Genomic DNA, 4,829 nt, shown 5'->3' on the forward strand with positions numbered 1-4,829 from the left:
AGTACGTAAGTAGTAGTAAGATAAGTAAGCGTAGTAGCAGTATTAATTGTAGTAGTAGTAGTAGGTAGTAGTAGTAGTAGTAGTAGTAGTAGTAGTAGTAGTAGTAGTAGTAATAGTAGTAGTAGTAGTAGCGGTAGTAGTGGCAGCAGCAGCAGTAGTAGTAGCAGCATTTATGTAGAACGAGTGTGAGGTGCGGTTCACACCAACTAGTCACTGTCACCGCCGTCCATGACATCAAGAGGGGGAGTGAGGGAGCGAGGAGAGTACCTCGTGTGTGGGCGGCGGAAAGGAGAAAGGAGCGTGAGGCGGTGGGGGCCGGAAGGAGTGGATGGTGGGTGGGGGGCGGGAAGGGGCGGCAGGCAGGCGGGGAGCGGGAAGGAGTGGGTTGCTTGTAGGGGCCTGGCAGGAGTGGGTGGCGCATGGGTGTTTGGAAGGAGTGGGTTGAGGGTAGGCGGGAAAGGAGTGGGAGAAGATAAGGACAGGAAGGCGTGCTGGCAGGTAGTGGCCGTGAAGGGGCTGATGGCTATTGGTCGGCCAGAAGCTGCTGCTGGCGGAAGTGGGAAGGAGTGGCTGGCGGGTGGTGGGGAGAGAGGTTGGGGGGAAGGAGGCGTCTCGGACTGACACAACAAGATGGCGTCTGTCTGAGAAGGTGTCAAGCTTAGTTTCCCGAGCCAGCGGCATGATGGGACTAACAAAACACCAGCAGGATTTCTTTCATGCACATGTACACAACACACGTGTGGCTGTACACCTGGCGGCTACTCAACACACCTGGTACACTACTGGTAGCACACTTCAGGGAGGGCTTGGCCAATCCTGGTTATCTTGACCACCACTAAGTCTTTGAGGAGGAACACAATGCGATACACACGCGCACCACACAAGATACGCCGCCACACTGGCTGCAGACTGAGCGGCGTCCCTTTGGCTCAGTGTTTCCAGGCCGTTCGGTACACAAAGGTCTACTTAATATACAGGGACTTGTTCAACCAACGAACACACTCATATCCACAAAAACACCATATATCCATAAAAAAAAATAAATTAATTAATTAATTAAAAAATAAAATATATAAAATAAAATAAATAAATAAATAAATAAAATTAATTAATAATTAAATTATACTAAATTACTAAAACTACTATTGCTTCTACTCTTACTACTACTACTACTACTACTACTACTACTACTACTACTACTACTACTACTGCTACTACTACTGCTACTGTGTGTGTGTGATATTGATAACAATTATAGTAAGAATATTACGACAAAAACTACTACTACTACTATTTTTACTATTATTACTACTACTACTATTACTAACATAAATACTACTACTGCAGCTTTTTTGCATTAATTCTTAAGTCAATACTATTAATATTCACATAGTTTTATTAGCAACAGTAGTAGTAGTAGTCATAGAGGTAGTAGTAGTAATAGCAGTTATAAAAGTAGTAGTAGTAGTCGTAGTAGTAGTAGTAGTAGTAGTAGTAGTAGTAGTAGTAGTAGTAGTAGTAGTAGTAATAGTAGTAGTAGCAGTAGTAGTAGTACTAGCAGTAGTAGTAGTAGTAGTAGTAGTAGTAGTAGAGAGAAATCGCGAATACTACCTTTACCACTACTAGTATTACTACTACTTCTACTTCTATTTCTTTCCACTCACAAAGGCTTTTATTCTCCTTACTTCTACTACTACCAATACTACTACTACTACCACTACTAGTACTACCACCACTAATATCACCACTACTACTACTACTACTACTACTAGTACTACTACTACTACTGCTACTACTGTTACTACTACTACTACACACGCCTGCTTATGAAGGTCGTGAACAGTTCCATGCGAGCAATGGCGCGTCACCTTGGTGGATCCCTGTCAAAGTGTCTTCTGAATTGTCTTTGCACTTCTTTGATATTTTCGTGCCTCCAGTAACACTTTATGACATGTTCTTTCTTCAAAGCTTAGTCTTACTTCTGCAATTATTATTTTAACCAACTACTTCTGAAAAAAAAATAAAAACAAAAAACATTCAATTAATTACAGCAAGTCAAACAGAGAGTACATTTTTGGATGACTCTCTCTCTCTCTCTCTCTCTCTCTCTCTCTCTCTCTCTCTCTCTCTCTCTCTCTCTCTCTCTCTCTCCCTCTCTCTCTCTGTCTCTCTGTTTATACAGATAGATACAGATAGATAGATGTACACAGATACAGACTTGTGCTTGTGGAGTATAAATGTAAGAGCATGAAGCACAGTGTGTCTCTCCCCACAGGCACCTCCCGCCTCGCGCCTTCCTCCCTCCCATCTCCCAGAGTCTACACACCTGCACTCTTGAGGTGAGTACACTTACTCTTTTCTTTCCTGGTAATTGTTCTCACTGTGTTTTCTATTGCACACACTCAGAAAGTAGAAAATGAGGCACTAACGAGGCAAGATTATATAACTCAAAGACTAAACACAATAATAATAATAAAAATGATAATAATAATAAAATAATAACAATAATAATAATAATAATAATAATAAATAGTTTATTAATAAGGCAGTTTACAAACTGAAAATGTACAGAGGGGGTGGGAAAATACTTAACATTATTCCTTAAGCTAAGCCTAATACAGAAGCGAAATACTGTTGATTGATGGTTCGCACCATGGTGGGAATCGCGCTGAGTCTGTCCCGGTCCGTGCGCGGCGCTTTTAGGGGCGTTATCTTGTTGTGGTGTCTGATGGCACGGACCAGGCGAGGTGCATCAGGCAGCAGCATGTGTCTGAGGCGTGGATGATGCAGAAGTCCCCTTCAAAACTTCTCCAGAGCCTCTCGGTGCCTGGTGGATAGTCTGGACGTCTGAACAGACTCATGGTGCTCAGGGGGTCATCACAGGTGGTGTAGGCAGGGACAAAGATGACCCTGCACGCCCTCTTCTGCACTCTTTTCAGATGGAGCTGTTGAGTATGTGTGAGAGAGAAGGACCACGCTGGGGAGGCATACATGAGTTTGGGGAGGATGAAGGTGAGGCACACTCCCCTTAACTCGTCTGTCAGTGTCCCCAGCGACCTGAGTCTGCGCATCATGTACAGCTTGTAGGTAGCGGATCTTACGGTGCTGGCGACATGCTGCTTCCAGGTCAGCTGCTCGTCCACCGTGACTCCGAGAAGCACATTTAGAGGCACATCGGACCACCTAGAGGGGGTGAGGGTCCACTGTGAGCTGGGGAGGGAACACTAGTACAGAGGAGGTACAAAAATGCATCACCACAGTTTCGCTGTGGTAGATGGACATCCTCCTCTCCTCCGTCCATGTCTGCAGTCGCTCCAAAATGACTTGCAGTGGCGAGTATTCCGTGTTCCTGTTGGAGACTGGGACGCCCACGTCGTACACATACTTCCAGCCATGGGGGTGTCAGTGAGGGTGTCGTTAATGAGGAGGAGGAAGCATAGTGGGCTCATCTTGGTCCCCTGCGGGACCCCACATGTCAGCTGTTGGATATTAGAGACAGAACCCTGATAGCGAACGGCCTGACGCCTCCCTGAGAGGGTGTTGGCTAGCCACGCTACCAGGTTGGGAGGGAGACCCAGACTTATTGCCTTGCTGAAGACAACAAAGTTGATCAACAAGATCAAAGGCTTTTTTGAAGTCCACAAAAGCAGCAGCTAGAGAGGTGTTTCGCTTGTCCAGGTGGCTGTGGATGAAGTCAAGGAAGCTGGTCAGGTAATGGGAGGTGGAGGTGGCTTTAATATTTCCAAACTGTCTGAGATCCACGGTATAACAAGTTTTGGTGTAGACCCAGTCATACACAAAATCTTCACAAATAAAGCTAGGGATGGGGGTGGTGATAGAGACTAGCCTGAGGTCACCGAGGGACTGTGGACTGGAAGCTTTGCGGATGGGAGAGACGTAAGATGTCTTCCAGTCCGCAGGGCAAGAGTGTTGGGAAAGAGAGGCGTTTATTATCGGGCATAGCGGTGTTGCTGGCTCTTCCCATATGGGAAGGTGAGTGGGTGTGGTGGATCTTGGTATCTTTAAGTATCCTTGGTATCTTGGTATCTTGGTATCTTTAAGTATCCTCATAAAAACATCTATCGCCTGGAAAGTAGGGGGAGGGGAGGGGACGGGAAGATGGGCAGGAAGTGGAGTGGTGTGGAGGGGCGGGCAGGTGTGACAGATAGTGGCAAAGTGGTCGTTCATCTCCTAAGGTGCGAAATTAGAAGGAATGTGTGAGGTGCAAGGAAGAAATGAAGTGTGCTTTTGTAGGCCACACAAAGCTTTGCTGCTAGCGAACCACTGTCTGTTGTTGGCCAGCTTGAGGTGGTGTATCATGTCTGGGTAATAGCTTGACTTTGGCAGCCTTAATCTCCCTGATCTCTCTGTCTCTTAGTTTCCTGTATAGGTCCGGGCAGGAGTGGAACGACCATGTCCACTGATACATGAGTCTTTTAATGCGGGGCGTCATCCAGGGGGCATCAGATGTGTGCACTGTGACGCTCTCGGCTGGGAAGTAGCGGTGGAAGGCTCCTGTGGTGGAGGCGACGTAATTGTGCCATTTTGAGTGGACGTCCTCCACATGCAGCACCTCGGTCCACGGGTGTTGTGTCACCCCCTGCCCAAACTCCCTCTTGGCTGAGTCAGGCATGGGGCGGTGGGTCCTGGTGACAGCTGGCCGGGGGGTGGAGGTGGTGGGTGTGGGTGTCCACAGTATGGGGAGGTGGGTGCTCCGTCCCATGGGAGGCAGCGGCTTGGGGGCGAGTACTGCTGGCCTAGGTCTGTCAGTATAAGGTCGAGGGTGGCTTGCTGGGTGGTAGGGAAGTCCACGACCTGGGTGAGGTGTA

General features: G+C 47.2%; 1 protein-coding gene across 3 annotated transcripts in view; it reads right to left on the reverse strand.

The window, feature by feature from the left end:
• LOC135098352 (mucin-2-like) overlaps positions 1-1,952 on the reverse strand; it is a 16,758-nt gene extending 14,806 nt beyond the window's left edge. For 2 of the 3 annotated variants that reach the window (XM_064000671.1, XM_064000672.1), the window contains exon 1: positions 1-1,197. This exon is cut by the window's left edge and continues 4,029 nt beyond it. The gene's annotated coding sequence lies outside the window, so the exon portion shown is untranslated. Of the gene's footprint in view, positions 1,198-1,868 lie in introns of those variants that run through there. The other variant, XR_010266863.1, reaches the window with a different exon arrangement.
• Between the last annotated feature and the right edge of the window lie 2,877 nt (positions 1,953-4,829).

This window comes from Scylla paramamosain, unplaced genomic scaffold (assembly GCF_035594125.1).
Source record: "Scylla paramamosain isolate STU-SP2022 unplaced genomic scaffold, ASM3559412v1 Contig57, whole genome shotgun sequence".
Lineage (NCBI taxonomy): Eukaryota > Metazoa > Arthropoda > Malacostraca > Decapoda > Portunidae > Scylla > Scylla paramamosain.